Consider the following 19082-nt stretch of genomic DNA (forward strand, 5'->3'; position numbering starts at 1 on the left):
AGCTGTATTATTATTTTTGGGTCTTCCAATAGTAAAGTGGGTTTCCACATTAATTCTAAGGGTATAAGGGAATAAAAAATATCAAAATAAATTTTTTTTAAAGATTAATTACTGACCCCTTAAATGGTACCAAGCTAGTAACAGTAGATAGAAGGAGAGGTCAGCTACTTGGGACTAATTTTGGATAGGAGCTCTGACCAAATTCGGAAGCTAAGTTAAAAAAAGCAGTTGCAGCTTTCTACACTTGTAAAGTAATGGTGGGGCCTAAATGGAGATTAACATCTCGATTACCTTATTGGCACTTCACAGATTTTCGAAATCCTGCAGAGTTCATTTTAAACTCGGTCCCAAATTGTGCCCTCCCTTCCAAAGAATAGTGGGAAAGAGGCGAGGTAGACAAGGGCACAGAGACTAGCATCTATACGGGTGGTTTCAAACTGTAGTGTCTTAGAATCGGAGATCACAGCAATTAAAGAAAGTCTTCTTGTTCTGACAAGGAGTGTGCTCACAACAGGGAATATATTTATACATACAAGGTGTGTTCCAAAGTAAACAGGACTTTTTAAATCCAGCGCCTCCTGGTGGCGCCATCTATATGTCGACTGGTGCGATAGAAGCTGCTATCTTTATCTATTGTCCACTGAGAATTTCATGACATTTCATTGATTGGAAGTGAAGTTATTGCGTTTTAAGTGTCAGTATGTTTGTGTTATCGGTGCGAAAATGAGCTTCGAACAAAGAGCCGACATTAAATTTTGTTTTAAAATTGGTAAAACTTTTACCGAAACGTTTCCATTCATGAAACAAGTTTATGGCTAAGATTGCCTATCCCATAGCAGAGTGCACGAGTGGTTTCAACGTTTTCAAAGTGGTCGTGAGGACATAAATGGCGATCAACATGTGGGCCAATCAAAATCCGTGATCAACGGAAATTCCATCGAAACTGTGCGTGAATTCATCAAAAATTAGCCGAAACCATTATTGAAATTCATGGAAATGGAAGTAAACATTTCCAAAACATCGATTTATCGCATTTTGACCGAACATTTGGGCTTACGAAAGGTGTGTGCATGGTTTGTTCCGCACAAATTGACTGACAACCACAAAATGCTCAGATTGATTCGACGCTTGTGACCGATTATTTGACCAAAAATCACATTTTAATCATTAACCACTCCCCGTATTCAACTGATATGGCACCGTGCGACTTCTTCCTTTCCGGAAAAATGCATTTTCCCATGAAAGGAAAGCAATATGCGGACGTACATAGATGCCATTCAAAAGGCTTGCACCGGCATACTGGCGGCCATACCGACCAAGGAGTTAAAACACTCGTTCGACATGCTTTTGGATGGTGCAAAAAGCTGTATTGAAGCAAAAGGCGACTATTTTGAATAAAATATTTTGATTTTGCCGAAAAAACCTTTTGTTCTGTTTTTGTTTTGGAACGCACCTTGTATACTATAGAAATAGTCAGGCGGCTTTGATATTAGTAAAGTCTGTCAGGGTTTCGTCTAAGTTATTAAAATAATGTAGTGGATCTTATATCCTATTTCACGATAAACTAATTCATTGCAAAATTCTATGACAAAATGATTTTTTTTGTAACAGTAAAGCAGTTGAACTAGAGAGAGCTGGAATGAGACTACGGAAAATAGGGAATTTATATGCCTTTGACTACTTTCAGATATCTAATTGACAAATATGTTATAAACATAGCTGAGTCTCGATTGAATCCATCCCTGACTTAAATGGAATATCTGTCGCTCATGCCGACTATCAAAAATTAAAATAAATAATATAAGAACACTAAAAAGGGGACAAACAGGTCCCCTAATAGGCAAACATGTCAGTAAATTTAGAACGCCATATAACCACAATTATAGAAGATGTCAGTAAGTAGAAGAAGATGAGACTATTAATCATTTTCTGTGCGATTGTAATGCTATACTTGTATATAGGGAAAAAATCGCAACTACGGTCGTGGGTATGACGACATATCGGAGGTTGCACAGACTTTTCGTACTGATGAACTTCATCAGAAGCACGGGGTGGTTTAGAGGGGAGCCAATAGAGTGAGAGGTCGAGGTCCTCTTCGCTCTTCCGCTAGACATATTTTCCTATTATCTGTTTTCTTATGTAAATCTTATATCTGTCTTTATTTCATTGTTGATCTTTAATCCATTCCGTTGTATTCAAGCAGCAATTGCGGTTAATAACTAGTCATTGTCAGAACATTTCTATACAAAAAAGTCCCCGCATGCTAATTTCTTAATTCGCTTTTTAATTGAAAACCTTTGGTTGATTTGATTAAGTGTTGAAATCTTGCCGCCACAATGAAGGGTAGGAGTGAGTCGCACTACGTGCTCGCAAAATCCAAAGTACACATACGATATGATCAAGATGATGAGTACATCTCAAACAATGTCTTTTTGTACTTTGGCCGTTTTCGCACATATACATTTGTATATTATTTATAAATACTTAAAGTGATGTTTCAACACATATTTATTAACAATTATACAAGTAGATTATCACAGCTTATGCACATGAGAACATACAGGCGTTAGTAAACTTTACTCTCGGACTCACTCTACCTGGAACCTGTTATTTCAATCCGTTATAATTCATACACATATATTTCTTGGAAATGCTGTTCCTGTATTGGAATAACTCGGCGAGTGACTTGCATACTGGCTATACTTGGAACAGTGGCGAACGCAGGAAAAAATTTGAGGGGGGGGCGTTTCTAGGTAAAAAGACAATGTTTCATTATTTTATTCACAAATTGAAGTCTAATCTTCTTTTATTTTGGGCCATAACATTTAAAATCTCTTCCTCCGTCACGTCTATATCTCTATGGATATTCAAGAGAGCCATTCCGTTCAGGCGTGCTTCTCCAGTTTTATTTCTTAAATGTGTTTTTGAGCGTTCACTTGAAGTGACAGATATAGGGATTGCTACTCCAATCTTTAAAAAACGATGCACTAAAAAAGTTTTGGATCTCTTTGTTTGATTTAACCAGTTCCTGAAAATATATTCAAAATTTTAGTTAGAAAATATAATCTGAAGAAAAGATTTTTAACCTTTTCCACATTCTAAATTCAGCAAATGAAAAACAAATAATAAGTAAAGTTGTGTATCTAATTCAGACCAGTTTTTTCTGGTTGTTTTTATTAAAAATATAGACATTTTAGTTAAGACACTCAAGTATTTTTTGCAAATAGCATAATTTTTTTTAATTTAAATTTATTTCACAACAGTTTGCTCATGGAACGAAAACTGAAAGTCATAATAAATGAGTTTTTATTTTTCCTGTATTATGATTAACAATAAACTCTAAAAAAAATAATAGAAACCTTATTGGTGACTTTTCAGTTCAGAACTAATTTTCAAAAGAAGTCCATTTTCGACTCACAATTCCCCTTAAATCTAAAAAAAATCCAGTTCAGCAGCCACAGAGTTATAAGGCAAGCTCATTACTTTGAAGCAAATTAAAAAAATGTCTCTGTCCAGTTTATATTTTTCTGGGTTTTTTAATTGGCCTACATTCCCACAACTTTTTAATACTATCCAGATACAATAGGTTTGTTTTTAGTTTAACATTTTCATAGTTTCAAAAAATTAAATTCTATCAGCAGAAAAGTATCAAAATAGGCCATTTGTGAACAAAAAAGTATCAAATCACAAAATTTAGAAAAAAAGTATCAAAAAAGATACAATTGTATCAAAACGGCAACGCTGTTAGTGACTAATGTATTTATTTATTTTCCATATTCATATATCGTCGGCAGAAAGATTGCTTTGAAAACAACAAATTACAATTTTTCAAATGACTATGTAGAATTAAATTCTATTGTTTAAAAATTCAATTACTTTAGGGGGGTTTTAACACCCCAAAACAACCCCCCCCCCCCTGCGTTCGCCCCTGACTTGGAACGTTCTATTATTGTCGATGCCATTGCTTTCAAGGGTTAAAAATGTTCACATAAAAAATATACTCGGAGATATGTCAGAACGCATTGCTGAATGAAACTCCACCATCCGCAGAGACCCCCTAAAATGCAATATATTATTCTTACTCGATCTGTGAAGATATTGCTCGAAGTATTTTGCACAAAGCAAAGGACCTCGCACCAAATCAAATATGAACCGGACTGACTACTGTCCTTCAGAGCTTTAAGTGAAATTTGTTTTTGCGGCTTACGTTTTGGAACGCCATTCTCTAGATAGTTGGATAGTTTCAACATAATATTCATAAACCTTCGCCTCGTCACCACTAATGATGCGTTTGATTAAGGTGTTACATGGGTTTCCACGAGTAAAAAAACAACCTTTTTTAACAATTATACATATAAAAAATGAAATATGGGATAACTTCTTACAGGATCATCTAAATTGAAAAAATATGTATTTTAGTAAAACCTTAAACTAGAACTTGGACGAAGGAAAAAAACTGAAAATTGTATTTTTGGCACACATATCTATAAAAGAATTAAAATTTCAGTGAAAATTTCACGACTTTTTTTTTCAAATAATTGTATTTGGAAAAAAATCCTGACCATATCTTTAAGAATTGTCTCTCAAATACCTGTGTAAAATTTCATGAAGATCGGTTGAGAAGTTCTCGAGAAATCTTGCCAACCGACTTCAAAAATACAGTTTTGTGTTTAAATACGGCGCACTTAGTTCAGCTAGTCTCGAGCTCACAAGTTCTCAAGGCTGTAATCCGAAACTATTACTCGGCACGACTTGAAAAGGACAATATTATAGAGATGTTGTATAATTTAATAAGACAATAAAAAAATCGATTTTTTGAAACCCGTAAACCCATGTAACGCCTTAATGGAGGGTCCTCAGTCACATAGCGACATCTATTCGACGCCTTTTTTGCGAAATATTCAGGTTTTTGGATACGAATCTAGCATTGACACACAAGATATATGTTGAGTCGATCCACAAGAGATGATTTAAGAACAAAGATATTTTTCACGCACTGCTTCACTGACCCAGGAAAATGAACCATCAAGGATTGATAGACTAAGTTTAGACGTGGTGAAATGAGCACCGAAGACGCTGAATGCAGTGGACGTAAAAAAGTGATTGTTATCGACAAAAACATCAAGAAAGTCAACAAAATAGTTTTGGTTTTCGGTAAAGTGTAGTTGTTCGAGATAGCAGGCATTTTAAAGATATCAACTGAGCATGTGTAGCATATCATTTGCGAATATTTGGGCATGAGAAAGCTCTGTGCTTAGTGTGTGCCGCACGAGCTAGCTTTTGACTATAAACAACGAGGAGCTGAGAATTCGAAGCAATGTTTGATGAAGCGTAATGAACTCGAGTTTTTACGATGACATGTGACAATGGATGAAAAATGTCATCATCCGAGTGGACTGACCGAGCGTTATTGGGCCGTTTGAAAGACGAATAGAATAGCTTTCGCATCCGCCGTATACTCCACATCTGGCACCAATCGACTATTTCCTGTTCTCAGATCTCAAAAGAATGTTATTTGAAGCAAAGGACAAATTGCATTACAAAAATGGTAACGAAAAGTTGGAGGGTCGCTATAATCAGTATATCACCTTTAAAAGGAACTATGTAGAATAAAAAACGAATTTTGCCAAAAAAAAGGTGTTTTACTATGGTAAACCGTGGACTTTCAATTGACTTGTTGGTTGTGTTGGTGATATTGTATTCCGAACGTTGCGGTAACGTAGACCCGATTTGGAAACACATAAGTATATTAGAGAAGTAAATAGCATCTCTGCAAAGAAACTCGCTCTGGTTCATGTCTTCTAAAATAATATCACTTGAGATCTGAGATTATTAAAATATCGTTGGGGACCAGATCTGGTAAGTATCGATGTTTCTAATCGCTTCTGGACTATTTTTATGAAATTTAGCAAGCCGCTTATGAATGATTGCTTCGTTCTGAGCCCGGAGAGCTGACGTAATTTTTTTTTACCTTGTTCAGGATATATCCCACGAAGTTTGTAACACCCGAAAGAAGGGTTGGATACCTTATAAAGTGTAAGTTTAATGATAAGCGTGGCAGAGCAAATTAAACGATATCTGAATTAAAATCTCTTGGCTTCCGCTTATGGAAACAATACGAAGTTTTCAGCCTGCTGAGTATAATTACCAGTTTGGTAGAACTTACTTTTATAAAATTTTGATTGCCCTGCTATATATTATATAATTAAAACCACATTACTGAAAGTAAATAATCTCAGAAGCGCCCACTTGTTTTACTTTGAACTTGAACTCATTGCGAATAATGGCAAGACAAGTAAACCAATTAGTGATGAAATTAAATTTGTTGTAGTAATATTACAAGGGCAATACTAAGTAATTTCTCAATGGATAGAGCTTCGTCATTCAACATGCAAATATGAGCGATGAAAATTCTAGCTTACTTATAAAGAGTGATCCATTTCGAAGTTCCCTACTTTTTTAAAGAAGAAACACAGAAACTTCAAATTTAGTAGGGAAGGTTTATTATTATTCGAAAGAACATTCTTTATCATTTATTTTTTGAAGATTAACTCTTTCAAATGTTGACCGTGGCTACATCTCTGATGATTCATCCATCCATCCATCCGTTGAGTCTAATTTTCAATGACTCGTTCGAGCATTTCGGCTAGTAACTGGCGAATGACACGCGTGATGTTTTGCTACAAGGCCTGAATCGAAGCGGGATTGTCCACATAGACTTAACATTTTACATATCCTCACACGAAAAAGGCTAACGGTGTGATATCATACGATCTTGCTGGCCAATCGACCGGCCCAAAACGTTAAATTATCTGTTCACTGAACTGTTATCTCAATTAATTCAAGCCGTCTTGTTGAAACTAAATGTCACTGCGATCACGAGCTTCAATTTTAGGCATCAAATAGTCAGTTTGCATGGCGCCTTGACGGTTACATTGGTAACAGCATAATTTTTGGAGAAATATGGACCGATGATTAAAACGGCTCACGAACAACACCAAATCGTTGTTTTTCTGGATGAAATGGCAGCTGTTAAATCTCTTCAGGTTGCTCTTCGTCCCAAATGCAGCAATTTTGCTTGTTACATACCCTTTAAGCCAGAAATGGAACTCATCGCTGAACAAAATTTTTTTTCAAGAGTCCATAGGGCGAAGCGATGTCGCTTGGGAAGGTCGAGCGACTTCAATTCTTGCAGGTTATGCACGTTGTGTACACTCTCAGCAACGGCTGCTATATTTTTTTCATTGGTTGCTGAACGTGGTCTATTCGGTCGAATATTATTCAGTATGCTGCGCCTCAAGATGGGTGATGATGTCCAGTAGGCCGGTTATGTTGACCATAAGTTGAGCGTAGCTCGCGAAACAAATTCTTTACAGAAAGTGAATTTTCGTAATAAAGTTGAACGATTTCTTGACGCTGTTCAGCCGTAAATCTTTCCATGATGAAATGCCAAATAATACTGAACAAAAATAACATGAAAGCTTGACAAGACTCACGCGTGATCTGCCAAAAAATGCTATTGAAAAAAAGTAGCTCTACTTGGATCACCCTTTATATTTGTAAAAATCAAGTGACAAATCAGCTAAAGCAACGTGGACTTGTTGAAATTAAGCACGTGTTTTATACATTCTTGAATTTGCACAAAAACATACTCAATTTCGCATATTTATAATATATTAGGCATTTATAAACAATTGGGTCTACCTTGAAAATTTAATTCAATTTATTCGATTTAGTTTTAAGCCGCAGTATATGCTGAACGTTAGCCCAGAATATCTAAACCAGAGCGGGATTTCACAAAGATTGTCAGCTGCTATTGATGAGTGTTTATAACTGTAAGGAAAATAAAAACAAGAAAAAACGTTAACTTCGGCTGCACCGAAGCTAATATACCCTTCACAGGTGCATTTCTTTTAGTAACTATGTGTTCAGTTTGTATGGAAACTATATGCTATAGTAATCCGATCTGAAATTTTTTTTCGGAGATTATGTTATTACCTTAAGCATTAATCCATGTCAAATTTCGTGAAGATACCACGTCAAATGCGAAAGTTTTCCAGACAAGCCCTTGATTCCGATCGTTCGGTTTGCATGACAGCTATGTGCTATAGTGAACCAATCTCAATAATTTCTTCGGAGATTACATTGTTGCCTAAGAAAATAATCTATACCAAATTTCGTGAATATATCTTGCCAAATGCGAAAGTTTTCCAAACAAGAACTTTATTCCGATTGTTCTGTTTGTATGGCAGCTATATGTTATAGTGGTCGGATAACGGCAGTTCCGACAAATGAATAGCTTCTTGAAGAGAAAATGACGTTAGCAAAATTTCAAAACGATATCTTAACAAGTAAGGAAGGGCTAAGTTCGGGTGTCACCGAACATTTTATACTCTCGCATGATAAAGTGATAATCGAGATTTCATTATCCGTTATTTACATATTTTTCAAATACCGTATTTTTGTAAAGTTTTATTCCGCTATCATCATTGGTTCCTAATGTATATACTCGTATTATACAGAAAAGGCATCAGTTGGAATTCAAAATAGCGTTATATTGGAAGAAGGCGTGGTTGTGAACCGATTTCACCTATATTTCGTACATGTCATCAGGGTGTTAAGAAAATATTACATACCGAATTTCATTGAAATCGGTTGAGTAGTTCCTGAGATATGGTTTTTGGTCCATAAGTGGGCGAGGCCACGCCCATTTTCAATTTTTAAAAAAAGTCTGGGTGCAGCTTCCTTCTGTAATTTCTTCCGTAAAATTTAGTGTTTCTGTCGTTTTTTGTTAGTCCGTTAACGCACTTTTAGTGATTTTCAACATAACCTTTGTATGGGAGGTGGGCGTGGTTAATATTCGATTTCTTCCATTTTTGAACTGTATATGGAAATGCCTGAAGAAAACGACTCTGTAGAGTTTGGTTGGCATAGCTATAGTAGTTTCCGAGATACGTACAAAAAACTTAGTAGGGGGCGGGGCCACGCCCACTTTTCCAAAAATATTACGTCCAAATATGCCCCTCCCTAATGCGATCTTTTGTGCCAAATTTCACTTTAATATCTTTATTTATGGCTTAGTTATGACACTTTATAGGTTTTCGGTTTCCGCCATTTTGTGGGCGTGGCAGTGGGCCGATTTTGCCCATCTTCGAACTTAACCTTCTTATGGAGCCAAGGAATACGTGTACCAAGTTTCATCATGATATCTCAATTTTTACTCAAGTTACAGCTTGCACGGACGGACGGACAGACGGACGGACGGACGGACAGACAGACGGACAGACAGACATCCGGATTTCGACTCTACTCGTCACCCTGACAATCACTTTGGTATATATAACCCTATATCTGACTCTTTTAGTTTTAGGACTTACAAACAACCGTTATGTGAACAAAACTATAATACTCTCCTTAGCAACATTGTTGCGAGAGTATAAAAACTGAGGGACTAGTTCGTATATATACAGACTGACGGACAGACAGACAGACAAACAGACGGACATGGCTAAATCGACTCAGCTCAAAATACCGATCATTTAAATATACTTGTATACTTTATAGGGTCTCCGACGCTTCCTTCTGGGTGTTACAAACTTCGTGATTAACTTAATATACCCTGTTCAGGGTATAGAAATTAAAGGGATGTCGAAAACAGAATGCTATATGAAATGAACTTAAAAAAATAAAATGGTATATTTTAATGGATCTTACAGAAAAAGTGTAAATTAGACATTAAGGCTGATTATGTCGTTGGAGATCACAATATTACAAAATGAATTATAAATCCAAAATAATGTCGAGCAGATGTCGCGAAAGAGATGCCTGACAACGTAGCTGAGGAACCTGCATTCCACAAACGCATAATTACTGGTCTCGAGAGCTGGGTTTATGAACATGATGTCGAAACTCTCCGAAAATCTAGCGAATGGCGATCAAAGAATGAGACGAAACCGAAAAAAACAAAATTCGATGATGTTACTGAAGTCTATGCCAGCTGAGGCTTATACTATAAGAGGGGTATGGCATATTAGTTTAAGTGTTGACATGCTTGCAATAGCTCAAAAGGAGCCTATTTTGAAAGCGATAATAAATATTTGTATTAAAATACATGAAAATGCTGTTTTTGTTTTTGTCAGTGCAGGTCAAATCATCAGATGTTATATTCAATTCTAGAGTAATATATAATTTTCTTCGCTCAGACAACTTCGACATATCGGCCAAATATTAGACTGACCGCATAGACGTCCAATGGGCAATTGCCAGTTAGTAAACTTATAACTAGGGAAATGTGAACCTTTTTTTATAGCAAGTAAATTAATGCACCCGAACAAAAACCAAACATTACAAGTCACTAATCATCCTCGTTCAACTATATGGTGCCGAGGCATGGACGATGACAACATCTGATGAGTCGGCCTTACGAGTTTTCGAAAGAAAGGTTCTGCGGAAAATTTATCGTTCTTTGCGCATTGACAACGGCGAATATCGCAGTCGATAGAACGAGGAGCTGTTCGAGATATACGACGCCATTGTCATAGTTTAGCGAGTTAAGCGATAGCTACTACGCTAGCTAGTTCATGTCGTCCAAATGGATAAAAACACTTCAGCTCTGAGAGTATTCGATGCAGTACCCGTCGGGGGAAGGAAAGGAAGACGAAGATCTTCACTCCGTTGGAAAGACCAGGTGGAGAAGGACCTGGCTACACTTGAAATCTCCAATTGGTGTCAAACAGCGAAAGGAAGTACGACTGGCGCGCTGTTGTAAACTCGGTTATAGCCGCGCAAGCGCTGTCTAAGCCAATAAAGAAGAAGAAGAAAACCAAAAAATACAAAAAATAAAAAATATGTGTTGAAATATACACACATAAATCTTTACTCGTGTGCTTGCCATACGTACAGATTGATATCTCATATTTCATAAGCAAAAAAAAATATTCCCTACACGACAACATCGACCATTTCGCTTAAAAAATACCAGGAATCGGATGTAAAAAACTAAGCAATAGAAAGTGCAAAGTACAAATGCGTAAACTCGTAAAAGAGTTTATGATTGTGAGCTAAATATATATGAAACCAGCAATTAAAAGAGAATAAATAAGCAACAAAAAACTATAAAACTCCGCCAGCTGTGGCGCTAAACTTTTACTGCCGCAATAGTTTTTATTACAAAAGTACAAAAAAGTGCAAATTAAAATTGAAATTGACATTTAACTGCGGCTAAACGTGCTAGCAATGGAGTGCACTGCACGCATGCGCGCACAAAAGCAAACAAATGATTATGAGTAATAATGTCACAACAATGCTTAACCAGCTTACAGTGGTCAATGTGTGCACATACAATACATATAAATATGTAACTATGTTGTACATATCTATGTACATATACGCATGAGTTATGTTGGCAATTAATTGAGTTTGAGCTTTATTAACCTCCGGCGCGAAGTAGTTTTTCATTGTAGTTTTCCTTCCACTTTTAATCTTTGCGTTAGTTGTTGTTTTAAGTTAATATTTTTTTGTTGTCCACTACTAAGCTAGTTTAGACGTATTTGTGCTTTACTATGCCTGAGCACGTGTACAATTAGTATAAGTCATTGACGTAGTTACCGAGTGAGCGTGAAGAGAGCATCGAATAAAAATATAGAGTAATCTACAAAGCTTTTATGAATAATATTGGTATATATATTATATATATACATATATATCGACATATTTCCGTAACGAATGCACTTATATGCTCGCATATATATTTTAAATTGCATCTTGTCATTGTTTCCAGAAATAGGTGTTTCACTCATTCTATGCACTTTACATTTAAAATAATTTCATGCGTCTTATGCTAATCGTTTTTACTTAAAAGTTATTCATACACTGTAAATAAAATAAGTTCTAGAGAAGACTACGTGGTATTCTTGCCTCGAAATTAAAAAAAAAAAACGGAAACAATTTCATTCTGATATTCAATAATATCTCCCGAAAAGGATTTTAAAAATTCAAATTATTTTCAAAGTTAAACTTAATTCTTTAATCGCGTTTTTCTTGAGCTAAAAATTCATGAAAATATGCCATGCAAATTTTATTACAAGCAGCGAAGAACCCAGTGGACGACTAAAAGAGAATGTTAAGGGGGTATTCTGGTCTAGAAGCGTGAATTTCGGGTAATTTTTAAAGTGTCGTAAAAAAATGGCAATTAATATTTTTACTATCCATTTTTTATTAGTTATTTATTAATTTTAAAAGAGCACAGAAAAAAATTAAAAACTAAAAAAAGTAAAAAACTTCAAAAATTATGAGCTGACGAAGTGGGGGTCTCTAAAAATTTCCACGTGACGATACCCATGATTTCAACCCTCCTAGTTATCTGAAACCAAAAAAAAAGATTATTAATCTAGAATAATGTCGCAATGGCCGGAACTACGGAAAAGTGGGAAAAGATTTTTTTTCACAAAATGGCGATTGCCTGAAAAAAAAAAGTTTTTTTGGATCGCTTTTTCTGACTACATATTTCGAATTTTTAAAAAATAATAAAAATAAAAATTTGGTTTAGATGGGGCTAGTTCCAACCATAGACAAGCCTATAAAGAAGACTCTATAAAAATTTCAAGTTAATCGGGCCAGTAGAACCTGAGAAATCGTGGGTATCGTTCCGAAAAAGTCAGTTTTGAGAAAAACGCGTTTAAAGTTTAGGAGACAATTCTAGTGAACGCGGACGCCACGTCACAAAATCGGCTGTATCTCCGAAAATAAGTCGAATTTTGAAAAATCCTTTCAAGGTCATATTTTTGAAAGTCTAAACTTTCAAGATATGCAAAAAAAAAAATCGATTTTTTCAGAATCATAAACAAGAATACCCCCTTAAGGGGTTACATGGGTTTATGGGTTTCAAAAAATTTAATTTTTTATTGTTTTATTAAATAACAACACTATAGAATATCTAGATTATTGATCAAAATTTTCTAGTTGATCCGAATAATAGTTTCGGAGACATAGCCTTGAAAACTTGTGCGTTCGAGGCTAGTTGGGCTAAGTGCGCCGTTTTAAACGCGTTTTTTTTGAAACTGTGTTATTGAAGTCGGTTGACAAGATTTCTCGAGAACTACACAACCGATCTTGGTATGATGATTTTGAACGCGTGAACAATGAAGTAGGTGTGATATGCTAACACTTCACAGATGTCAGAGGAACGTGTTAAAACGTGACCCAGCGAAGGCTGACATGCCTCAAATCCGACGATTGCAAAATGCATTGAGAAGCATATCGCTGGAAAGATGTATCGTTCGACAGAGAGCGAAACGAAGTTCTTTGAAAACGAAGAAGTGCAGGGACGCAGCCGAGAAACTAGACGTTAAGCACGCGGGTGACAAGCCCACAACGTTCAGGGCAATTGCGGCAGCAATGAGATTACGAAACGATATTTTCCTTAATCCTTATGAAAATGCTCAAATTGAGCTAAAAATGTAATTGTTTTTTACGATACGAACTGTTCATGTTGTCGGTTACTTCTCACAATGGTCTTCTAACAAAACCGACGGGACGAATTGATTTCAAGATATTTGCCTGTCCATCTTTTAGTTGACATATAACTACGCCCACCTTCCATTTCATCAAAATAGATAATATACAAACTGGTATTGAACGAAGGCAAGACGAAACATGCCCTGTCATCAAACAAACAATCGTCGCAATTGCGACATGGCTCCCACGTCACTGTTGGCAGACATAATTTCGAAGTCGTAGATAATTTCGTCTATCTTGGAACCAGTAACGCCAGAACGATGAGCTGTACGAGTAATACAAGGTGCGTTCCACAGCACTAAACAGGACCTTTTGAATCTAGTGGCCATCTTTATGTCGACTAGTGCGTCAGAATCTGCTTTATCTTTATCTTTATCGATTGTCCAGTGAGAATTTCATGACATTTCATTGATTGGAAGTGAAGTTTTTGCGTTTTAAGTGTCAGTATGTTTGTGTTATAGGTGCGAAAATGAGCTTCGAACAAAGAGCCAACATTAAATTTTGCTTTAAAATTGGTAACATTCAATTGAGAACATAAATAACGAATCAATCAAAATCCATGATCACCGGAAATTCCATCGAAACTGTGCGTGAATTCAACAAAAATCAGCCGAAATCATTGAAATTCATATAAATGGAATTGAACATCTCCAAAATATCGATTTATCGCATTTTGACCGAACATTCGACGGGTTCGGTCCGAATATCGCGAAGATGAAAGTTGGCGTTTATTGCACGATAATGCGCCGTCTCATCGATCGACGCTTGTGACCGATTATTTGACCAAAAATCATGATTTAACCATTAACCACTCCCCGTATTCACCTGATATGGCACCGCGCGACTTCTTCCTTTTCGAAAAAATGCATTTGCCCATGAAAGGAAAGCGTTAAGCAGACGTAGAGGCCATTCAAAAGACTTGCACCGGCATACTGGCGGTCATACCGGCCAACGAGCTAAAAAAATTAATAAAATAAATTGATTTTGCCGATAAAAACCATTTGTTCTGTTTTTTTTAAGTCCTGTTTACTTTGGAACGCACCTTGTACGTCGACATTGACATAGTTTAACGAATTAAGAGACAGAAATAGATGAGCTCAGCTGGGTATGTTATGTCGTGGACTAAAATACTCCAGCTCTGACACTGTAAGAAGAGGACGATGAAGACTTTCACTTCGTTGGAGAAGGACCTGACTTTACTTGGAGTATGCAATTGGCGCCAAACAGTGAAAAGGAAGAATGACTGGCACGCTCTCGTAAACTCGGCATAGACAACGCGCCAATAAAGAAGAAGAAAATAATATACAATATTTATAAACTAAACATGTTGTGTAGTTGCTTTTGTGTCAAATTTATCAATCAATTTCTGAGAAATTCAATATCAGAGAAATTAAAAGTTTTTTTCTAACTGCAGTGCACCTTATCTCAATATAATGATTTTCATTCTTCCAGTTAACTTAACCCCGTGTAGTTAAATCGGTTGATCTGCGATAGATTTTAATGAAATACCATGAACATGAAATTAAGTGACTTGTTCGTGACTGAGACTAAAAATTTTCCCTAGTTGTGGGGCTTTTAACAGGCCATTGCCCTATTGGCGTCCACACTGTAAGGTTGGGAATCTTACCAGACGCCATTTACAGAAGCTGTATGGAAGAAGATGAGGTGGAAACAACTCAACACTTCCTTCTTGACTGTCCCGCGTTTGGAAGACCAAGCCTTAAGCACTTGGGGGGCGTATACCTTCAAATTTGTATTGGCTAATTACTAACCAACGAACATAGGAGTTCTTCTTTTCTATGGTTTCACAAATTACTACATATGTCAGTCCAAGTGCGATCAGCCATATAACTTAATGCTTTGAATTCTTGATTATTGTGCCCTGAACAGGGTATATTAAGTTTGCTACTTAGTTTGTAGCATCCAGAAGGAAGCGTCGGAGACCCTATAAAGTATATCCATATATAAATGATCAGTATGTTGAGCTGAGTCGAACCATGTCCGTCTGTCTGTCGGTCTGTATATATACGAACTGGTTCCTCAGTTTTTAAGATATCGTTTTGAAATTTTGTAAACGTCATTTTCTCTTCAAGAAACTGCTCATTTGTCGGAATCGCCGATATCGGACCACTATAACATATAGCTGTCATACAAACTGAACGATCGGAATCAAGTTCATGTATGGAAAACTTTCACATTTGACAAGATATATTCACGAAATTTGGTATAGATTATTTTCTTAGGCAACAATGTAATCTCCGAAGAAATTGTTCAGATCGGCTCACTATAGCATATAGCTGCCATGCAAACCGAACGATCGGAATCAAGGGCTTGTGTGGAAAACTTTCGCATTTGACGTCGTATCTTCACGAAATTTGACATGGATTACTGCTTAAGGTAATAACATAATCTCCGACAAAATTGTTCAGATCGGATTACTATAGCAGATAGCTTCCATACAAACTGGACACATAGTTACTAAAAGAAATGCACTTGCGAAGGGTATATTAGCTTCGGTGTAGCCGAAGTTAACGTTTTTTCTTGTTTTATTTTTTTCTGAAAGATGTTTAGTAAAACAATTTTTTTCTCAGTGCATCACCTTTTGACCAATGTGAATAATTGTTTTACCTGGCTGCCAACAAAGTAAGAAAGAAGCAAAGTAGTAAAGCAGCAGCAAAACTGACTTATATTCCAAGCCACCTGAGAATATCATTTTATTTTAAAAGCTGCCTTTGAGAACACTGCACACACACGCACACGGCGAGAGAAGTATGCAACGTTAATAAGAAAATTGCATTTGATTTTGATTGAATTTTATATCAATTAATAATACATATCAAAGTATATGCATATAAATATTTACACTTAGACGTGTACGTATGTATGTAAGTGGGTTCGTGCGTTTGCTCTTTGCTTGATTTGCGTTTGTCGCGTATCGTGATTGAGCTGCTGTTGTTGTTGATTGAGTCTGGGGCCATACTCATGTAAATCTAATGAATTCAGTATAAAATTGAATTGCATTTAAAAAATTAGTTTATAGTTTTATACGGAATAAATGATACACAGTACAAAGAAAGCGTGCGCGTGAGTAAGGTCGAACGAGTGAAAGCGGAGTGTTTTGTACTAGTAGAAATTCGCAATTTGTGAAAGGACAATAATATTGTGATTGAAGTTTTGAACAATAAAGTGACGTCGAGACAGTAATGTAAGGATACATTTAAAAAAAAATTAAAATAAATGAAAAATATAAAAATAAATAAATAAAATATAAAAGAACATGACAAAAATATATATGTATATATATATATATATATATATATATATACATATATACATATATAAAATAAAAATCTGAAAATAGTATGCAAAAAATAATACTAAAAATTAAAAAAATAAAATAAAAAAATTAATAAAAAATTAATTAAAATAAAATAAAGCGAAAAACTTAATTTAAAAAATATGTAAACAATTTGTTTGTGTTTGAAATTAAGTATATGAACACAAATATGTAATATGTGAAATGCTTAAATATATGCATGTCATCTAAAAAATACCATAAATTAGAAAAACTGCCTAGAAACTGCTGATGTGCCGCCCCTCTTTTTAATGTGTCAAAAAGTGTACTTGACATACATATGTACTTACATACATACATATACAATTTGAATTAATATCGACGTGAACCTTCAATTAAATTCGCAAAATACATACAAATGTATTTGCATATATACATACACACCCATATATGATTATACATACATATGTATATACGACTACATTGTACATATAAGAATTGGCGTTTGCATATGCCGTATACATACATACATACATACAATATGTGCATTTATATGGTCAATTCTTTACCAAGTGTAAAAAAAATGGCAAAATACGCCACAAAAAATTCAAAAAAGACAACAAATATAAAAAACAGCAAAATAACAACAAAAAAATTGTTAATGAAATCGCATAAAATCAAAAGTTTATTTACATTTCAATTGTGTTTTTTTTTTGTTTTAGCTAGCGCGTTGTGTCTATATTCTTCAGCGGTCATATACTTAGGCGTCGTCGGCACTTTGGTCATTAAACGCTGCGTTGAACTTTTACTGGAAATCTTGTGTTTTTTTTAATTGATTCTTCATTCGTTTGCTGTTTGTAAAGAACTTGGTAAGTATGAATTTCAGTGAATATGTTATAAAAAATAGAATAAAAAGTGCAAGGAATATAAAATTCTTTGGCTATTTGCGTGTGTAAAAAAGTGCAATTCATCGTATTTATGTTTATAAAGGCAAAATGCAACTCTAGCTAAAATATGCATCTCTTCTTCTTCTTTATTGCCAGTCAGACAATGTGAAACAATATACAAGTTGATTTAGCACAACTGAACTTTCAATATAAGACGTACTACGTCGGCCAGTTGTAATACAATTCATTACCAGAATTGTATAGAATTTAAGTTTTCGAAGCATGTTTAACAACCCAATCGGTTAGCAAACATATCTTCTTCTTCTTTCTTTAGCCGAGTTTTCAACAGCGCGCCAGTCGTTCTGCCTCTTCGCTGTTTGGAGCCAATTGGTGATTCCAAGTGTAGTCTGGTCCTTCTCCATCTGATCTTTCTAACGAAGTGGAGGTCTTCCTTATGCTTTCGTCCATTTGGACGCTAAGACTTAATCAGCGCACCCGCTGTCTCTTAATTCACTGAACTATCTGCATGTTAATGTCGTCATACAAGGTGCTTTCCAAAGTAAACAGGAGTTAAAAAAAAAAACATAACAAATTTTTTTTTTCAAATCATCAATTTATTTCAAAATCAATTTATTTTATTCAAAATAGTCTCCTTCTGCTTCAATACAGCTTTTTGCACGGTCCAAAAGCATGTTGAACGAGTGTTTTAGCTCGTTGGCGGCCAGTATGCCGGTGCAAGCCTTTTGAATGACCTCTACGTCTGCATAAGGCTTTCCTTTAATGGGCAAATGCATTTTTCCGAAAAGGAAGAAGTCGCACGGTGCCATATCAGGTGATTCAATTCCATTTCCATGATTTTCAATGATGATTTCGGCTGATTTTTGCTGAAATCACGCACCATATGTAGAAGTTCACACAAGTGAGGAAAGTTTTATGAACACCTTTCACTTGGGAGTGGCCAGACCCCCAACACCCCCAATGTAAATATATACTTACCTTTGTATATTTTTCCATATAATTGAACAATCTTAAATTCCCTAACTCGAATCACATAATCCAGAAAGAAACTTCGAGTAAGAGAGACTTTGAGTTATGAAAGGAAATTTGCAAGAAATTGGATTTCTAATGCCAATTCACGAGTTCGAGTTAGATGTTCGAGTTTTAAAAGTTCAACTGTAATTAAAAATACACAATTTTTTATATTTAAGATTTTTTAAATTAGGCCGTTTGGAATTTATTTCGACTATTTCAGATTATCATCAACCCTTTTAGCTAAATTTCCATTACATTCCATCAATTCGGGCGGTATAGCATTGATTCAGGCAGGTAATAATTCTAGAATAACAGGCGTATCCTTTGCTTTTCCTAACTTTACTGAGCCCCCA

The 19082-nt window shown here is 35.5% G+C and overlaps 1 protein-coding gene across 1 annotated transcript in view; it reads left to right on the forward strand.

The window, feature by feature from the left end:
- Nucleotides 1-16592: 16592 nt before the first annotated feature.
- LOC120767851 (alpha-tocopherol transfer protein-like) overlaps nucleotides 16593-19082 on the forward strand; it is a 64485-nt gene continuing 61995 nt past the window's right edge. The window contains exons 1-2 of the mRNA XM_040094156.1: nucleotides 16593-16720; nucleotides 17533-17679. The gene's annotated coding sequence lies outside the window, so the exon portion shown is untranslated. The remainder of the gene's footprint in view (nucleotides 16721-17532; nucleotides 17680-19082) is intronic.

This window comes from Bactrocera tryoni, chromosome 2 (genome assembly GCF_016617805.1).
Source record: "Bactrocera tryoni isolate S06 chromosome 2, CSIRO_BtryS06_freeze2, whole genome shotgun sequence".
NCBI classification, from domain to species: Eukaryota; Metazoa; Arthropoda; class Insecta; order Diptera; family Tephritidae; genus Bactrocera; species Bactrocera tryoni.